The sequence below is a fragment of the Mytilus edulis genome, chromosome 9, assembly GCF_963676685.1.
Source record: "Mytilus edulis chromosome 9, xbMytEdul2.2, whole genome shotgun sequence".
NCBI classification, from domain to species: domain Eukaryota; kingdom Metazoa; phylum Mollusca; class Bivalvia; order Mytilida; family Mytilidae; genus Mytilus; species Mytilus edulis.
The window spans coordinates 55763379-55785406 of record NC_092352.1 but is presented as its reverse complement, the minus strand read 5'-3'; the positions used below and the strand labels follow the sequence as shown (position 1 = coordinate 55785406).

The following is a 22028-nucleotide window of genomic DNA, read 5'->3' as shown; positions in this document are numbered from 1 at the left end:
CCTGGGCCTTAAATATGATGACTCAGCATAAATTCACAGTTTACAGTATGCATAGTTTACTTAAAGTTCTGGATACAAAATTAAATCATAATATTTGCATATTTGTAAGTTAAATTGTTAAGAAGTGCTTATATTTACTCTTCGCAGTCATTGAAACTCATAGATCCTTCCTGAATATTATTTATGGGGTATTTGTGTCCTTTCGATAACCCAAAAGTAAGCTGCAACACCTAAATCTGCTTTTTTGTCACCACGGCATAATAAATACAAGCTAGAAAAACAAAAATATCTCAAGAAAACTTACAATAGTGTGTTCTATCCTGAATATGTACTAAATATTCCAAATTGCTAGAAACGGCAGAATTATTTAGGAAATTTGAGGCCCTAGGGACAAGAAACATAGAAAATTGCCTACCCCCTGGGTCATAAAACAAATAATTTAACTTGTAAATGCTATGATTTTATGATTTAAAGTTCTTGATATAGAAAACAATAACTATGCTTGGAAGTTATGCAAAAATCAAATGTTAGCAGTCATCTCTACAACATTTTAAGTGAATTTATATCTCAGACTGGTATCTGCATACATACAACTATTGCAAATATGGCTTTGTTTGAACACTTCTAGTATATATAGTAGCTAAATTGTGTCAGATATATGGTTAAAGATTATACTGTTGTGACAAGAATTCTAAATTGACCATTTGAGGCAGAAAATGTGTTCTTTAATTGACAAATAGGCATACAGTAAGATGTGAACTGGAGATAGAGGCTGGATTGGATACTTTATATAATCTTGAATATTGTAATGATTGACTGCTAAACATTACATTTATGATATTCTGATATGCTTTCAATATGTTATCAAAACAGTTTTTAACAGGTTCTAGGCATTTTTTATCAGAAAATATGCAAATAGGGTAAGCTGGCAATAATTAAAGTCTTGTTTTCAAATTCTTTAAAAAATTGAAACAGGGAGGGGTATAAAATGTATAGTAAAGAAAAACTTAGAGTTTACACAGTGATTTCTTTAAGACTATAATTCTGATAAATGAGTATTAATGTGAGAAAAACTGATTTTAGCGAGTTTTCTATTTTGATAAATGTCTGTATAGGTTGCACTTTGTAAATACAGCTGTTTCTCAAAACACGCCTTTTTTGGGGAGTAATTGAATATTCATTGAAAATTCATTTTGTTTACATACTGGTTCCCAGTTATGCTCTCTGTGTTCCATATCGCAGAGACAGAACTTGGGAATGTTACCAGTAAATAAACACGTGCATATTGTTTACATTGAAATCTGTGGTAACCTTTCATTCGAGGTAGGGGTAGTTAAGAAAATTAGTGTAAGTTTAAACTCTGAGAAGTTCAGGGCATATAAACGTTGAAAATATGCCGCACAGCCCTATATTTTGTCCTTTGAAAAAAATTGTGTTGCATATGAACTTTCAATTCTAGGATAAGATTTTTTTCAAAACTTCATAGTAAAAGTGGTACAGTTTTAGCCGTAAAAGGAGTTCCTATGGGAAATTGCATTGTCAATATTTACAGAAATGCAACCTATATTTTGACCTGTGAAAAAAAATGTAGTGAATATGAACTTTCAATTCTTGGATGAGATTATTTTCAAAACTTCATAGTAAAAGTGGTACAGTTTAAGCCGTAAAAGGAGTTCCTATGGGAAATTGCATTGTCAATATTTACAGAGATGCAACCTAAAAACGTTAATTAACTTATTTTTTCAACTTATTACATGAAATCAAACAGACTTATGAATATCCAATTATACGAGGTCGCAATCTATTTCTTTGTATGTTTATGTTTATATCGGGTTATAAGACTGTCGAAAGTATTCGGAGGTCATCTCGATAGGTCATTAGATGGTATCTGGACTTAAACACACACTAAGTTTTGATATACATTTGTGTATCTTATCGAATACATGCTTTGTAATTGTCTATTTTAGACTTCTTGTAATTTGGATATTCGTGTTAGTATGTTATAAATCAGATATGAGAATTTTAGGTCAAATCGTTGAATATGCATTTTACAGCTAGTGCCCCTTTTATTGATAAAGTCATATTCAAAATTGACAAAACTATCGTGTCAGACTTGAAGATATATACTTTTTAATAAACATTAAGACATGTTTTTAAGATAATGGAAACGTCTTAATCATACTTCTTTAAAACTTATCTGCTAGCGATAAAATATAATGTTTGTAGCCATGATCGTTCATTGAGCAAATGCTCTTAAATCTCATACATACTCTATTGATTTTTCATGTCAGAATTTCAATAATGGTTGTTTGCCTTTTTATGTTTCTTCGTTACATATGTGACATGGCTCTGTACTTATACATCCCGTAATTATGTTATTGTAAATTTGTGTATTGTTGTCTTTAATTTTTACTTATATGCTTGGTCTGTATGCCATTTTGTGCATCTTTGTTATATTATATGTTATTCAGGTCTCAGACAGGGTATATACTGTGACATTCCCGGCTTAGAGTTTATATCCCCTGAGCCGAAGGCGAAGGGGATATAAGCCCTAAGCCGGGAATGTCACAGTATATACCCTTTCTGAGACCTGAATTACACATATATTACGGATTACCCCTGACTTAATGTTATTTTCCAGTGCAGGTATTTGTTGACAACACATATATATTGAAAAACCCAACCTGATATGTTCGGCATACGTGAAGGATTTTCTAATTTGCTGTGAACATATTTTTATCGTGTATGTAATAATTTATAATAACACTTTTAACATTAAATTTAAGTATTAAAAGTGTAAAATGCGTGATTTTGTATCAAAAACGTATTATTGACTGAAGCACGTCATTATTTTCCCTCTGTGAGCCTCTGACAGTCTGATAGCTTTTGACTACGTCACATAATAACCGGTGTTATGATGACGTTATTGAGGTTCCAATTGGGGATAAAAACGTCGTATATACCCCGGCAGTTTCCTGAATATATACTGACATCTCTGTGTTGTTATCCAATCACAAACCTCGACACATTTGTAATCCGTAATATATTTCTATGCTGTTTTTTAGTGATTATGATTTTAGCTTTTGATTTGCTATTTGATAAGAGACTTTCCGATTTGAATTTTCCTCGGAGTTCTGTTTTTTTGTGATTTTATCTTTTATGTTATCAATATTAAAATTTGCATTTTTCCGTCTCATTTACTTATACCTTAATGTATTGTGAGAGTACAAGTAAATGTTACCTTTGGCTTATTCCACTTTGAGTAATCTATCTGAAAACATTTGAATTATGCCCTCAGATCAGTTGTATCTGTCTTATTCGCACTGCATGGTCCTGATGCAGACAAACTAACTCAACTGCTCATCTGCATTGAAAATGTTCAGTGGGAAATCAATACAACCAGAGTCTACGTATACTATGACTATGTATATTTAACTTGACGTTTTTATAATTTGCTTCAAAAAAATTGGTTTGTTTTTCTTAATATAACATTTTCGCTACACGATTAAAATGAAATATCATCGATTTAATATTTTCTGTAAATAAACTATAATAAATCGTAAACATCATGTAGCTGGAATGTTTCTTCCCTGACTAGCTATTCATATAAAAATGAGAAGATGTGATATGATTGCCAATGATACAATTCTCTATCAGAGACCACATGACGTAGAAGTTAACAAATATAGAACACCGTTCGGCCTTCAACAATGAGCAATACCTATACCGCATAGTCAGCTATAAAAGGTCCCGAAATTAAAAATGTTTAACAATGAAAACGATAATTTTCAAAAGATACCAGGTATATAATGCATATTGACATATCGGGTCATTATTTTTTTTCAACTTCGTAAATGATATTTCCTTCACTTTATTATTATTATAGCGCCACTGAGTCTTAAATAGTTGAAACAAAAGTGTGTTGAATAGCATTAAAAACCTAATATTTGTGGTGAGATTTAACATTGTCGGACCTACAGCTGGGTATCCTCAGGCCATTTGTCATTTATTTTACGTTGGTATGACATTTCACTGACATGATCAGTTTTGCTAGATTTACTGTCAATAAAACGTTAAAATCTTTAGAAAAACAGCAGAATTTTGACATAATTTTAACTCTTATACGTGTTACAATTTTCCCGATTCGGGCCTAACATGCAAATGATTCCTTCGTTTCACGTAACCTGTGAAGATGATAACCAGACGTTACAATTGATACCTTTAGAGTTACATTTAATAACGTCACCCATTGCATGAAGCAAATTTTATGGGATACGTCAATCGGTTTTTGGCAGACATTTAAGGCATATACATTCAAAATCCCTTGTATATGATGCATTGTTTCATTGAAACCAATTGATTGAAATCATTAAAAAGTAACTAATGATTGTGTCGTAAACAAAACTTTAAACAACAAAATGATAATAAATTTTCACAATTTACAAATGCTGCAGGCTCATTTGTTTTTTCTCGTTATAAGTTTTATCTTAGAAGTTAAAATAGTTATCAAAGGTACCAGGAATATAATTTAGTACGCCAGACCCGCGTTTTGTTTACATAACAGTCAGTGACGCTCATATTAAAATATTTATAAAGCCAAAGTACAAAGTTGAAGAGCATTGAGGATACAAAATTCCAAAAAGTTATGCCAAATACGAAAAACAGTTAGTCATTTAAAAAAACTGAAAGTCTACAAAGTAGTTCTACCTTAGAGTTCAGTGTATTTACGGATGTCTCCAATTTGTTTATTTTAGTCTGCATAGATAAAACTAGACTGTCATACACAGACACTTTTGTCTCCAAATTGTGTATAGTCTGGTCCATCCGTTGAAGAAGGTGATCCACACTGGTGCCGTTCATATTATTAGTAAGCAAACGTTTGTCGTTTGCATCTATTTTCCTACAAAAGAAATTAAAAACTACTCCAAATATCACATATTTGAGGGATGCTTTAGAAAGCATTTTAAATTCAAGATTGAAACAATTTCTTTTTTTTTTTGGAATAGAAAATTGTCATGTGTTTGAGATAAGTCATGATAAAACTGACCGCATTTATATAGATAATATTCACATGTCAATTACGTGTTTATATGTCGAATTATGAACTTGTTTGCCTATTCGTCATAATCCTATTTTGCATGGATGTTTCTCTTCGACTTCCGAGTTCTGAATATCCTCATTGTATCTTCCGCCTTATTTTAACATTCACTTTGTATATAGTTTCTGTTATATACGGAGAACTTAATTAGAAATAATTGTCCGTCAGAAACACAAAGACCAAAGAGACAAGTCAAAGAAAAACTGCCGACATAATTTGGAAAAAGCGAAAACACAAACAAATCTACAAAAAAAGCACAACAAATAAAGCTAAAATATGAAACAACAAGAACCCCACGTAAAACTCCATGTTTTCATATGCTCATAAAGGGTGAGGCTGTAGATATAGTTAACTAAGTTTTTGGAGTTTACGGGATAAAGAATTGCATAATGTATGGTTTATCTACATGAACATGTATCTATTTTAAATTTCGAGACAGAAAATAACCATTTGAAGTCTGGGTAGACATCATCCATGTTTTTGATTTCACTCGGAGGTTAAACGTCACTATTCAGTTCGAAAAAGATTGTCGAAATCGTGATTTAGAGGCTCCGTTCATGTCAACTAAGAGATGATTGCGTTCATAAGAAATTCTCAATATAATTATGCTTTAAATTTTTTTATTACACTTTAGTTTAAACATATTTATTTATTGTGGATTGGGAAACAAGTTTAGAAACTTATATCAATCCCTTTCCACTTTGCGAATGCGAGTACTGCCTTGTAGCGGCATTATCCCACTCTTTTTCGAAATCTACAAGGATGTCTTTAACGTGCAAGAGATTCGGCCATTTATCGTCCCCTTCCGACGGACTATCATCGTTTCCTTAAGGCCATACTCGCAAATGGTGTCAAGGAAGAGCCAAAAATTTAGTTCCTGAAATTTTCATCCCGAACGGTAATCGAACCAGGAACCTTCGTGTTAGTAGTCCGATGCACTAACCACTACACCACGGCTCTCTATTATTTCACTTTATCGGCATCCCAATGGGAACAAACTGTGCTCCTCTACTTGCCGACTTGTTTCTTTATTATTATGAGGCTGACTTCATGCAGGAACTTCTTAGGAAGAAAGATAAGAAGTTAGCAATATCCTTTAACTCTACTTTCCGCTATATAGATGACGTTTTTTCACAAAACAATTCAAAATTTGGTGACTATGTGGAACGCATCTATCCCATCGAATTGGAGATAACGGATACAGATACAGTTAAGTCGGCTTCATATCTTGACTTACATCTAGAAATTGACAATGAGGGTCGGTTGAAAACAAAACTTTACGACAAAAGAGATGATTTCTGCTTTCCAATTGTGAACTTTCCATTTCTAAGTAGCAACATTCCAGCAGCACCTGCATACGGGGTATATATCTCCCAATTGATACGATATTCCCGTGCTTGCATTTCCTATCATGATTTTCTTGATAGAGGGTTACTGCTCACAAGGAAGCTATTAAACCAAGAGTTCCAAATGGTGAAGTTGAAATCATCCCTTCGTAAATTTTACGGACGCCATCACGAGTTGGTTGACCGTTATGGAATAACCGTTTCACAAATGATATCGGATCTGTTCTTTACGTCGTAACTACAATCCCCTTCCCTTTCATGAATGTGACCTACCGAATTAGACTATTTACCGGATTTGTAATCACATCAGCAACACGACGGGTGCCACATGTGGAGCAGGATCTGCTTACCCTTCCGGAGCACCTGAGATCATCCCTAGTTTTTGGTGGGGTTCGTGTTGTTTATTCTTTAGTTTTCTATGTTGTGTCATGTGTACTATTGTTTTTCTGTTTGTCTTTTTCATTTTTAGCCATGGCGTTGTCAGTTTGTTTTACATTTATGAGTTTGACTGTCCCTTTGGTATCTTTCGTCCCTCTTTTATCATTAATGTATCAGTTAAGGCTGCAGAAATCACTAGAAATACTTTCCAACGTTTTCCAATCATTCAAAAACTAGAAAATTAAAGAACAATAGAAACGTCTTCCTCTGTCTCACTTTAGACTTATACCTCGGATTTTATATTAACCCCTTACCAGAATCTATGACAAACATACGATTGTTACTTTGAAATTATAAAGGAGTAGGTCCGGTAAGGACCGATTTTGGCCTCAAATTTCAGGTTTATCTTACGAAAGATTTTGACCACTTTTTAAACACGTAAGTGTCTATTTAATTTGAATCAATTAGTTTATGTGAAAGATTTTAACTGATTTAGTCATTAAAAACGACCCGATTCAAGCTCAAATATGAAAAATCTACCAAATATGCCGAAAAATGTCACTTTTCAGATGGTTTTTGTCAAAAATGAAAGTGGCCGCATCCGTGACCATCCTCAACCTTTATATATGTTATGTATTATCATAAAATACAACTTACATTTCAATATCAAGGATGAACACGAATGCGGCCACTTTCGTTTCACACGAAAACCGTCTAAAATTTAACTAAAATGCTAGAATTGTGAAGATTTCAGTAATTTATCATGACTTAATGGTGCTAGTACCCGATATATGTGCATTGTATTGTCAAAAACAGCCCATATTTATGTAGCAGAAGCATTCTACTGTCCAATAAATAACTAAAAGTTTACATTTTAACAATTTTGTAAAACTGCTATATTTTGGGGCCAAAAAGGGGCCTTACTGGACCTACTCCTTTCCTAAATTAGCAGAAATATATTAACTTCACTTGCATATACATTTTTTTCTATTTTAATTGGTATTCAACATCATGCAATTGTTACTCAAACTTAATAACACGTCAACAGTGTCTGAGCAGAAAGTTAATGAACATGGTTTTATAGAATAACGTCTGGGTCTTTTTCTGAATAAAAGTTCCCCCGAAGATTATAAGATATCACTTTTAAATATTCCGTATCAACTTGTGCAAATAATACATACTGGTCTTGAACTGTATTAAGCTTTTTTTGGCACAACGTTTTGGAATTTTGGGCCATCAATGCTCTTTAACTTTATACTTGTTTGGCCTTTTTGACTACTAGTATTTTGATGTGAGCATCACTGATGAGTCTTATGTAGATGAAACACGCGTCTCGCGTATTAAATTATAAACCTGGTACCTTTGATAGCTATAAGCATGTCGGAATGTATTATTGTATTGTTTATTTGTGTATTTCTCTGTCCTAAATGTTCTTGCAATTATTTGTACTGTAGTCCTGTAAACAACTGATAAAAGCGCGCGAGGTTTTGCTAGCCTAACAACCAGGTTCAACCTACCATTTTTTTTCTTAAAATGTCCTGTACCAAGTCAGGAAAATTGCAGTCGATATCTTATAGTTCGTTTCTGTGTGTTACATTGTAGTTTTTTTTTGTTTTTTTTTTAACTCTAGTGTTTCTGTTGTTTCGTTGTTTTCTTTTACAGTTGATGTGTCCTCGGTTTTGGTTTGTAACCTGGATTTGTTTTCTATCAATCTATTTATAACTTTCTAACAGCGGTATACTACTGTTGCCTTTATTTATCATCTCAATTTAGTGACGGATTTATCGGGGACAGAAGCAGAATGTGCCCCCCTTCCAGGACACAAAACATTTTCTAACATAAATTTATTGCTACTGAATCTGCTTATATACATTTTATCTCAAGCGGAATTTAATCACAGCTTGATTTGACTTCTCATAACGGCTTGTAATTGATCCCATCTTCAAAATGTGTGATTTATGACAACTTATCGATTGGTGTGTAAATACTGACGTCTGTATGTAAAATCTCTTTGCATAACCAATGTAACCTACATGTACATTTTGATTGGAATAGTACGAAAACTTCTTTTGGTTTTTAATTTCTAATTAGAGATAAAAACTTATTAGTAGGTTAAATAATCTGACCAGGAAAGTAACTACCAACTATTTGTTTTTAAAAGAATAGGTACAAATAGATGTTTGTTGTCAAAACTGTTGATTTCAATATATGAAATATATCTTCATAACAAAAGACTCGCTTTTCCTTTTTTTTAACGTTTCTTTTTTCTAGAAACTGTCTTTAATGTGACTTTCTTCAACAACAAAATAATTTTTTTTCAATATCATACAATATTACACTAACTGAATATTGTATATCTTTTTCTCTTATTTTGAAAGGAAACCAACTATTTGATCTTTTTTTACCAATGCGTTTTCAATTTATTTTTGACTTGTGAGTTTGAATGTTCCTATGGTATCTTTCACCTCTCTGTTGCAAAAGGTACAAAAAATGTTGACGGGATACAACATTTTCCGACCAAACTCTTAAACATATTGCGGTTAATTGCTGTTGCTTGAATTGATTATGAAAATTCGGATATTTGTTGTTAATATTTTATTACCGACCATGAACATTTTGCATGGATTTTGCATGGATATTCAGAACGAGGGCAGTATATATTTTGTTATGTTCTGCCAGATAAAAGGTGAGAAATTGAAAAGTGTCAGTCCGTGGTACCTACGGATTCTTTAAAGAGCTCTGGTAAATGTTTTTGAATAATTGTGGGATCTACGGAAGTGTATTTTTTTCAAATATTTCATCCTAGGAGTCTTTGTGAGTCGTTGTATAATAAAATATGATATTTACAAATTGAATTTTTATTAACTACAAAATAACAGAAATCCTGCAAAGTGACTTTCCAAATGATAAGGACCACTCTGTATTCCAGTTGAATCTAGATTCTTTGCGTCATCAGTTTGTAACCATACATCATCATTTTTATTAAGATGTACGAGGACTGACTCTGTTGTTTTAAAAAAAGAGTTGTGGTCAGGGTTAATTAAATGGCCAATGTCCAACCCATTACGGAGCAATCGGATATAAATCCAAGAATGTGCAGTTCCGGTTATGGTGTAGGTGAAAAAATACGTCCCGGTTCTTGGTGCAACGAAATTTCCATGGAATGAGTTGAATGCGTTTCCAGAATTAAGTATGACATTGTCAAATTTTAGTTGAACACCACTTTGAATATGCGTTAAGGTTTTTCTAAGTGTCGCATGAATGCAATAGCTGGACAATCCGATGCTGAAAATAATTGAGAAAACATTTTTAAAACTGTTTTAACTTATTTTGGTTTTTTTATCATTTTTCTCAAAAGTATGAAAAAATACGTCTTGTCTCGTACATTTTATATCACATACATAAGATTCATCTTGACACACACTTCGTGGAAAATCTTCGTCATTATATCACAAAATTTAGTACAGATAAAGTAGTGCAACTAGAAAATGTTTTAAAGTCGGTAGAACCTAGGTGCATAACAATTATGTGCAACTTGAAATTTAGGAAATATAAAAGGTTTTTTGGATTTTTATATGCTTTTTTCGTTTTACCGAAGATTCAAAAATAAAATAAGTTAGGTAAACTTTTTGAGATATTCCAGTCAAGTAATTATTGTATTGCGTTATAAGAAATGCAGTTAAGTGAGTTCGGCCAGAAAGGCCTTTAAGCAAATTTATTTTGATATTAACTTGAAAGTTAATCTGTCAATGCTTCTATTACACTAAAAGGGCTATACTTAAAGGAACCAATTACATATTACATGTGAAATTATTACTTTGTATTGATAGGACCTGTTTTAAGATAACTTTGAAAGAAACGAACTAACTGTTTAAAATGCGGCGGAATGTACCAAGAAGACATCCAAAAGTCTTTATTCGTAGATATAATCACTACGGCATGGAAAAAAACCAAAGGCGACAAAAAACTGACAAATAGGTTCACCAAACACTAAATCCTAAATAACAAATGAACAATATAAACCCAACAACAAAACTAGTTGATATTAGTGAGTTATGTTGATGTTACATGTTAAGGGGGTAGACCTTGGTTCAGGGAGATAACTCTTTAAATCAATTAAGCGTTTGTAAAAGTCAAGTTCATCAATGTAATTTAAGCATTTACCTGAAACAGATTGAAAATAATCTATGTAACCTAGAAGCTTAGAATATATTTTTGAAAATGGTTGACACAAACGTATTGATGATTTTAAGAGTTATTTCCCTTAACCTAGGTCTACCTCCTTAACCTTTTTAATGAAAGGAAGTATTCTACTTTTATTCGATATTCAAACCAATCAGATTATAGTTTGGCTGGGTTTTTTTTTTCGAATAACTTTTCGATCATAGTTAATGTGTTACTATGAATATATAATGATGGACTAAATCTTAACTAGAGATATCCACGGGCAAATACACTCAAACTTTTCATATAGTTCTCTATATTACATTGATCAAAATACAAATGTTACTACTTGTGAAACAGTAATAATGATTTCAATCAAATTGCTAAGATTACGTTATTAAAGTCTTATCTTGTAAATAACATTTTAGTTATAGACTACACATTTAAGTGAGCATAAAGATTTGTTTACCTGATAGGCTTTTAACAATAGATTCCAATTGGCTCAGTTTTGACTGCATAGTTAAAACAACATTGTCATAGGTTGATACTTGTATTTTTAGACTCTGTATAGTCTGGTCCATTTGTCGAAAAATCCACACCAGTAGAGTTCAAACTATTTATTATGAAACGCTTATCTTCTGCATAAACAGAACCACATAAGCAATTAAAAACTAATGCAAACAATAAAAAAAGCATTTTGCTGTAAGAGTCCCGCAATTTCGCAAATAGGACTTTTTGCCGTGATAATTTGATATAAAACTGTAAGGATTGCTGGTACGTGTATGCTAGATATCTAAATTTAGTAGTCATCCAGTTGAGATAAGCGAAGTTTACTTTGTAAGCATAATGCACCTTAGAGATAACCTATTTTGAACATTGTTTCTGTTACAAAGGAAATATGAAACTACGAAAATGACGATTATCAGAGAAGTTTACCGATAAAGAACGTTGATGATTTTTTATCAGCCAAAAAACTAAAGATCTTAACAAGTAAATGTTATAAAAAAGACAGTAAAGGTACCTATATCTGCAAAATTATTTTGTTTTGTTTCGGGGAAGAAGAAAAAAAATAAAGAAAAGTTGCAAGTGCACCGAAAAAAATATCATACCTATATAGTGAATAAGTATTATTTTACGTTGTGAATTAAATTTTCCGTATAATTTCACCAACAAAATTTAAGGACTTTTAACAAATACTTGGTGATTTTTTTTCATATATTGAACAACGTTTTTCTCTTGTGTCTCATCTCTTTTGCACATTTACGCAAATAAAATGTGTTTAAACTTGAAAACGTTTTTCTCTGTAATCCCCTTTTTGATTTTTCGGTAAAAGTCTTAAAGGTTCTTGCAATGTTATAACTATCTTTTAATCATATATTGTAATTACATGTCCGTTTAAACTAGATATAGCAGAAGCTTACTATTGGTTGGTTTACGCTGGTGTTGGTTTTTTTTGTATAACATACATAGTCTACCTTTCAATCTTCACTAGTGTTCTAGAACTTGCTATAATGTTGGTCTGGAATCCAAGTGTCATGTCCGTATAGTCATTGGTGACAAACAGTCCTGCTTCTATTTGCAAATTTTACAGAACCTTGAACTTTCTTTTGCTTATTTGATCCCATACCGAAGCTGCTTTTAATATTCGATTGTAAGTTTCACTATTGTTGTGTAGCTTGTCTATTTATTCTTTTGGTACAATTTTTTAAAATCATTCAAATACAACGACTTGTTGTTTTTTAGCTCACCTGGCCTAAATGGCCAAGTGAGCTTTTCTCATCACTTGGCGTCCGTCGTCCGTCGTCGTCGTCGTCGTCGTCCGTCGTTCGTCGTCGTTAACTTTTACAAAAATCTTCTCCTCTAAAACTACTGGGCCAAATTTAACCAAACTTAGCAACAATCATCATTGGGGTATCTAGTTTAAAAAATGTGTCCGGTGATCCAGCCAACCATCCAAGATGGCCGTTATGGCTAAAAATAGAACATAGGGGTAAAATGTAGATTTTGGCTTATAACTCTGAAACCAAAGCATTCAGAGGAAATCTGACATGGGTTAAATTGTTTATCAGGTCAAGATATATCTGCCCTGAAATTTTCAGACGAATCAGACAACCGGTTGTTGGATTGCTGTCCCTGAATTGGCAATTTTAGGAAATTTTGCCGTTTCTGGTTGTTGTTTTGAATATTATTATAGATAGAGATAAACTGTAAGCAGCAATAATATTCAGCAAAGTAAGACCTACAAATAAGTCAACATGACCAAAATGGTCAATTGACTCCTAAAGGAATTATTGCCCTTTATAGTCATTTTTACCAACTTTTGGTAAATTTTTGTTATCTTTTACAAAAATCTTCTCCTCTGAAACTACTGGGCCAAATTTAACCATACTTGGCCACAACTATCATTGAGTTATTTACTTTAAAAAAATGTGTGAGTTGACCCGGCCAACCAACCAAGATGGCCGCCATGGCTAAAAATAGAACATAGGGGTAAAATGTAGATTTTGGCTTATAACTCAGAAACCGTAGCATTTAGAGGAAATCTGACATGGGGGTTAAATTGTTAATCAAGTCAAGATCTATCTGACCTGAATTTTTCAGATGAATCGGACAACCGGTTGTTGGGTTGCTGCCCCGGAATTTGTAATTTTTGACGAAATTTTCTGTTTTTGGTTATTATCTTGAATATTATTATAGATAGAGATAAACTGTAAACAGCAATAATGTTCTGCAAAGTAAGATCTACAAATAAGTCAACATGACCAAAATGGTCTGTTTGTCCCTTAAGGAGTTATTGCCCTTTACAGTCAATTTTTAACCATTTTCATAAATTTTGTAAATTTTTGTAAATTTTAACAAAATACTTTCCTCTGTAACTACTGGACCAAGTTCATTATAAATAGAGATATTTGTAAGCAGCAAGAATGTTCAGTAAAGTAAGATCTACAAACACATCACCATCACCAAAACACAATTTTGTCATTAGTCCATCTGTGTCTTTTGTTTAATATGCACATAGATCAAGGTGAGCGACACAGGCTCTTAAGAGCCTCTAGTTTCCTTTTGGTGCTATGTTGTCGACATGTACTTTTCATGAAATGCTACTAAATATTGTGACTCCCAGAAACTTTCTGGAGTCTAATATTTCCAATATGTAGCCATGAAACTGGCAGATGGGGTGAATAGCTGACTTGGTTTAATTACTAGTATGTGCCATTCTTATTACTATACATTTACGTAGATTGAAATGTATTTGCCATCTACTTTCCCATTCCTCACGCGCTTTTATCTTCCTCATACAACTGGTTGTCTTATGTTTCATAATGGCACAAAATAAGATGGTTTCGTTAGCAAATAATTTTTTCTCTGAATTTTTGGTTCTCTTTTGGTATATCGTTAATGTGGGCTAGGAACAAGACTGAGACTAGTACCGACCCCTGTTTAATTTTAAAAATCTATGTACTGATTAGTATAATATAATACCTGGTGGTACAATTGAATAAATCTATTGGCTAACAAAAGATCTCTTGGTATGAATGAATTAATGCGGATATTTTGAACAACCTCGACAAATTGTACCTTCCATTAGATAATAGGGTTATCAAACAGACTGTACAAATTGTCGTTTTCTACAGTCTAAATTGAATCTGGTTTGTATAATTCAACAGTCAAGACCCTTACGAGTCGGGGAATTCAAAAGTGGATCCCTGCTAACTATTATTCACCCAAGGCTAAAACCTTAAAAGAAATAACCCTTATCACGGTTGCCATTCCTGATATCAGTAATTGTATATTTTAATTTTATTATTAGTGTTATGATTATTATAATTATCAACCATCATTAAATCATGGCTAACATTTAGTAAAAGCACATGGTATGGTTGAAATTAAGCATATGCCCCTACTTAAATGGCCGTAACTATTTTATCGTACCAATCAAATACTGGCATTCAATTTGAACTATCGAAATCCGATATGCAAGTAGGACGGGATTGAAACAACGTCAAAATGAGTAGTGTGTATGGTCATCTGGGACATAGATAATGATGAATGTGCTATATTTCACCGCATCAAATATGCCATATATACATTTGCTAGAATTTTGCTACATTGAAACGGAAACATTTAATCATTTAACTTCAGATCGTTACAGAAAAAAAAAGGGCATTATTTTTATAGCGGAGCTGCTTACCTTCAATTTAAACTACATTTTACGAATACAGAGACGACAAATCATTAAAAAAGGTTCCTTGGCTTTCACTAGAATATCGAATGTATGTTGAACAAAAATGTCTACCAAACAAAATGAAAATTTTGTCTAATTGATGAGTCTATCATTTTGATGTTGTAAGTTTTATAAAACTATTTAACCAAATTTAGTAGAGATTTTATTATTGTATTGATTTTCCTATAAGAGTTTTTCCGGTAAGACTGAACAATTAACGTTCAACACTTTTTCTAAACATTCAAATCACATCTTAGATACAGTACAATCATTATCTCTAAAAGAAATAAAAAGAAATGTTTCAATTAATAATCAATTTTCTAAAAGGTTAGTGTTTGGCGAAAATATTAAATGATAAGAAATAAATATATTGTTAGGTTCTGCCAAATGAAAGTTGAGACTATTGAGCTGGCGCTGGAAATGAAGTTATATTGGGTAGAGTCCGTATATGATACCTACGGACTCTTTAAAGAGATATGTAAATGGTTTTGATTACAGGATCTACGGAAGTCTGAATTATTAACGCATTCCATCACACAGGTCTTTTGGAATCATCACATTATGAAAAAGAATATCTATGACTTGAAATTACAATATAACAGAAATCCTGCAAAGTGACTTTTAGGATGATTGGTACCACCCATTATAGATGTTGTATCTGGACTCAGCGCGTCGTTTGTTTCTAACCATACATCATCAATTTTATTCAGATGAACGAGGACTGACTCTGTTGTTTTTAAATAAGAATCGTGGTCTGTGTTAATTAAATGACCAATGTCTAAATTATTACGGGGCAATCGAATTCGGATCCAAGAATGTTCAGTTGACGTTATGGTATAGGTGCAAAAATACGTCCCTGCTTTTGGTGCAATGAAATTTCCATGGAATGAGTTGTATGCGTTTCAAGAATTAAGTTTGACGTTGTCAAACTTAAACTGAACAACACTTTGAATATGCATCAAGTTATGGGCAAGAGACGTCATGAACGCGATAGCTGGACAATCAGATGCTGAAAATAAATGTGATAAAAATTATAAAACTGTTTGGTAGATCCTGTTTTCTGAAACATATGTATGAACAATTACGTCTTGTGTCGTTCATTTTGTATGAAAAACATTAGTTTAATCATAACAAACACATCATGAAAAATTATCATGTTTATACAAATTTAGTTCAGACAAACCAGTGTAAAACGAACATGTTCTTAAGCCGGCAAGACATAAGTGCATAATATTTATATACATTTAGTAATTCAGAAAATAAAAGATTTCTTGGATTTTTATATGCTTTTTTGTTTTTCTACAGAAGATGCAAATATAAACTAAGTGGATTAAAATCTTTAATATTCCTCTCAAGTAATAATTGCATTACTTTGTGATATGGACAATAGAAAGAACAGATAATTTCAACAGTGTTGTTAAGAATACAGTAAAATGATTTCGGTCAACGATTTTACTTATTTTATTAAGAATGAAAGTAAAACATGCTCTTAATAATGGATCATCCTATTGTTAAAAAAGATTTTTCGTGAATAAAGTACAGTCAGGGCTTAACTTTGTCAAAATTATCTCCCCATCATGCCAAGTAATTTTTATAATCGTAAAAATGGAAGCTATTGTAGTGATGGCGCGCTGTCAATTTTGCTCTTTAAAATTGATAAATTTATCCACAAAGTATACACACGATCCTTAATTCTTAGTTTTATTTTAAAGACAAATGTACCTACTAGCTATTGAGCATCATGCTATGTTCTTTTATTGTCAACTTTTAACTATTTCTTAGCGGTTATGAGGGGAAATTTTTGAAAGTTCTAAAATATTTTTAAAAATTCTTATTTAAAAATATTTCGTGGAATGGCGGATTAAAATAATTCAGAGATTGAAAGCTTAGAAACCTAGATAATACACAAAATAAATGAAGTTTCGTTTAAGCTATGCACCAGAACATTTTGTCGTCAAGTACTTATAGTATACACATTGTTATTCGAACACGCCTACTCTGTTGTATTGATACATTAAAAATGTATTTAAATGACCTATATATTTCATCTACAGCCTAAATTTATAAAAAGAAATGATAGTAACTGAAGAGGGATGATGTATCCAATTTTTTCTTTCATTCGTTTTAAAGGCAGAATAGTTAACTTGAACACGCCTGAACCTAAAAAGGTGTACTCGAGTTTCTTTTATCCTGAAATTGTTTTCTCAAGCAACCCTCAGCGTATTTCAAGAAATGAAAAAGCTTTAACTGTTTATGTGGTATTAAACACTGGAAAGATGAGCTGAACATAGTCATAAAACTTTGAATTATTTATTGAGGCTACAAAATCTATATAGCGGAAAGTGAAGTTATGTTGACGTTAGATTTGAAACTTTTAAATTATACAAATGTATGAGGTTTTTTAAGTAATCTTCTTAAAAACCAACCATACGTTTAATGTGTTATTACTAATGTTATTTCAACTGATCGGGCGGAGTTAACGTTTCAATTTGCATAAGGACAGTTTATTCGAAGATGTTTGTGACAAGGATGATTGCAATTATATTTTTGTTACTGAGTTATAATCACTCATCAGTGTCACCAAACAGATATTCAGAAAAGAACTAGTGTACGATAAAGGATGAAATAGTTTTAAAATATAGCATTAAATGTGCAAGAGTTTTTTTAAGTATCGGTTATTGTTTTATTCTGTTTGAATTTTTTTCTTATTGTGAGACCTATTTTAAACGAGTTTTATAAAATGTATGTATATAAAAAAAAAATGAAATACTAGACCCTATATGTCCTAGCTAAAATATGATCAATTCCATTTCCAACTTATCCCCGTACATCCCCCTAAATTCATTCAGAATATAATGAAGAGGAAAAAGTATTTCAAAACGTTATAAAATAATGACATATGCATATTTTGTAACTGATGTCGACATGGTTTTACTTTCAAATTCACAAATTCCCAAATGTGACAAATTTTACATGTTTTTAAACTTTGCTTTACAAGAAAACTAACGGCTGTCTATCGTTTTTTTTTTATTATTATTATTTTGCGAACACACATGTGCTAAAAAACAATTTACATATTTTAATTAGATCACTGAATGGCAATATCTGGACACTTCATTTATGAGTTTACATGCCAGCTCCTTTGTTCTAACAGATCTCCCCAGTTTGAGTTTCTTTGTTTTGCATGCTTTCCTTTGTTCTATAACATTTTGGCGGGAATGTCAAATCTTCTATAAAACTTATGTTTAATTATACCATGAATATACAAATAATACTTCGATGATTATACGGAAAAGACTATCTATCAAATTTACATACAAAAAATCCAGTATATATGCTGGGATTCGAACTCAAAACCTTTAGCATATCAACCCACGTCATACACAACTACACCAGGACGACTGGATATCAACTATCTGTAATTTAACATACTTAAAGGAAGCAAGACATTTTTTTTATAAGTGGGGCGAGTTGGCAGATCTTTATTCAGTGGGGTTTAAACCCTTTTCGTTAATAAGTGAGTTGTCAGACTGATCGTTCAATTTTATTTTACACTTTTTTCAAAAGTGGGGCGAGTCGGTAAACAAGAGGGGCGATCTAGTGTGTGCTGATTGGCCAGTGGGGCGAGTTAAATTGTTTCATATCTACTCATTGTGTTCGGGGTCATAAAGGGTATATCTTATATAGTAATATATAAAGTATATTATAGTGGTTGTGTGGCGTTCTAAACTAAATTTTATGAATTGTGAATGGTTTTTGGTTTAATCTAACAGCTGGGATGTAAAATAGTTATCCCATTCGGACTTGGTGTTTCTGTGTGAGATCACCCTCTGGCCTCCGGCAATCGGGTTGATCTTACACTGACACACCGCGTCCTCGTGGGATAATTATTACTTATTCTAAAACTCCTGTCTATTGATGGACTGGTCTATGATGAGCGAACTACTTAAACTCCGCCAAGTCAAGTGAAATAAATCGAGTAGTACTATGGATACATAATAATGGACTAGATCTTTACTTAAGATATTCATAGGCTAGTACAGGTAGTTCTTTTAAACTGCATTTTCCAAAAAACAAATAAGTAACTACAAGCTAAAAGTATTTGAATTAATTTACTGAGATTATGTTTAGTTTTATCTTGTAAGGAACATTTTAAAAATAGGTAAATATGTTAGATATAGACTACGCATTTACGTTGACATGAAGATTGTTTTACTTGAAAGCCGTTTTACAGTGGACTTTAATAAGTTAACTTTCGACTGCTTTGTTTTTAGACTTTGTATCGTCTGTTCCATTTGTTGAAAACGTAAATCCACATTAGTGTTAAAACTATTCAGTATAAAACGCCTATTGTCTGTATAAAATGAACCATAGAAGCAATTAAAAACTGATGCAAACAAAACATGTTTAAATGGATTCCCGAAATGCATTTCACAGCAAAGGACAAAAGATGCCGCAAATATTATCATTTTCCTTGATACTTACATAGAACAGTTCGTGTTGTTTATTCTTTAGTTTTCTATGTTGTGTCGTGTGTGCTGTTGTTTGTTTGTCTTTTTCATTTTTAGCCATGGCGTTGTCAGTTTGTTTTAGATTTATGAGTTTGACTGTCCCTTTGGTATCTTTCGTCCCTCTTTTAAGAACTCCGTGTAAGTGTAAAGTAGATATCTATATCTATATATTTAGTTGTCATGCAGTTAAGATAAGCTAAGATAAATTTGAACGCAATACGTGCATACTAGATGAATTTCTTATGAATAACAGAATAATGTCTGAGAAAACAATAACAAAAGTGAGGATTAGCAGAGAAGAAACGTGGATTTTTCTATCAACCGTTAAACTTAAGAGAACAATTTCTGCAGAAATTTCGTGTTTGGTCTCGAAAAAAATATGCTAATGATATTTGCACGGAAAAAAAACATGTACCTTCAAATAAATATCATGCTTTTAAAGTTAATGAACATTTTTTAAATGTACATTGTGAAATGAATTTTCTATAGAATTTTAACAAGATGTTCAAATTTAAAATGAAGAAATACTTGTATTGAAAACCTTTTTTGTCTGTATTTCTCTTTTAATAGAAGATACTTTCATGTATTTAGTGAAGTCGATCAGAAGAATTTACAATCGCTTCTAGTACTTTTTTTTTATAAGCTATCAGTTTAGTTAGTTAACTGCGAGTACCTGCAGATCTGTACTACGTATTTCTGTTAGATTTTTTTGTACATTATATAGATGTATGGAGTTCATCCCTTTTCAACTGTTTTTTTTTATAGTTTGTTCGTACGTCGTAAAGGTTAAAAGAAGGGTTTGGCGCAACATTCTGTATGTGTTTATCACCAGCCAGAAGCTAGTGATTCAGTTTTTTTCAATTTTTTGCTGTATACCATATTTGTATCCGCTTATTGTTTGTATTTAAATCAGGCTGTTAATTTTCTCGTTTGACTTGTTTTTAATTGATTACCAAAGGAAGTTACAATAGTTTATAAAGCGGAAAAGGGAGTAAAAGGAAGATGTTAATATAAAAAAGAAGATGTGGTATGATTGCCAATGAGACTGTCCACAAGAGACCAAAATGACACAAAAATTAACAACTATAGGTCACCGTACGGCCTTCAACAATGAGCAAAGCCCATACCGCAAAGTCAGCCATAAAAGGTCCCGATATAACAATGTAAAACAATTCAAACGAGAAAACTAACGGCCTTATTTATTTATAAAAACAAATGAACCAAAAACAAATATGTAATACATAAACAAACGACAACCACTGAATTACAGGCACCTGACTTAGGACAGGCACATACATAAATAATGTGGCGGGGTTAAACATGTTAGCGGGATCCCTTAGTCTGATCTTTGGAAGCTTCTGCTTGAACCGACAATAAGTTACTTTAACCTTTAAAAATAGTAAATGTTGTAAGCATCGTATTGAGAACAATATATATTTTAAGTAATTATACCACACGGTTACATAAAATCAACAGTACTAGAAACTGGTAAGATCCTAAATTTAATCATGAATATATATATATATATATTCTTAAAAGGTCAATTCAAGTATGCAAATACAGGGATGACAAGTCACCCAAAATAGAATCCACTTGGTTCCTACTGGAATATTGACAGTCTGTTAAAAACAAAATTGTCGGCTGAAGATAAAAAAAATACATGTCATCAACCAAACAGTCAATCATTTTGATATTTTAATTTTAGACCAACAATGTAAAATGTTAGGATGCAACGGTTCTTCGCTCTCTTTGCGTATAATAGCTTGCACCCACTTTATTAGAACCTTTGAGGATAGTTGGCGAATCATTCCACATGACATACAATGTATATCAATATTAACTAAAATGGATAAAAAGAAAGTAAACAATTAATGCTTAGAATTTGATATAAAACAAAACGGCCTATTCGATTTAAACTTTCATTTCGATACTTCTGTGTATCTTAAGAGCATACGATAAAGTTTTGATCCCATTTTTAAAGTTTGATGAAAATAAGCATATAGGCTATTTTTACCTGAATAAATCAAATGTGTAATAAAATATATACCTGCATATGCTACTTTTTGAATAAAATGAGGTCGAAATTTCAGATATTTGCACAAAATTGGGATTTGTTATCTTATTTTTCCTTTCGATAGAACTACATAACTTTTTTTATTTTAAAAGATAAACACAAGATGGTTTTTTTCTTAAATATCTATAAGTTCTGCTTAATAAAAAAAAGTCCTTAAAGTCATATGAAAAGAGTGACTGGTGAAAAATAATGTTTATCCAATTCTTGAACCATTGCATGTATATATCATAAA

General features: G+C 32.1%; 1 protein-coding gene across 1 annotated transcript in view; it reads right to left on the bottom strand.

The window, feature by feature from the left end:
* Positions 1-10957: 10957 nt before the first annotated feature.
* LOC139488609 (serine/threonine-protein phosphatase 2A catalytic subunit beta isoform) overlaps positions 10958-22028 on the bottom strand; it is a 39524-nt gene continuing 28453 nt past the window's right edge. Inside the window, exon 8 of the transcript XR_011656047.1 lies at positions 10958-11104. The gene's annotated coding sequence lies outside the window, so the exon portion shown is untranslated. The remainder of the gene's footprint in view (positions 11105-22028) is intronic.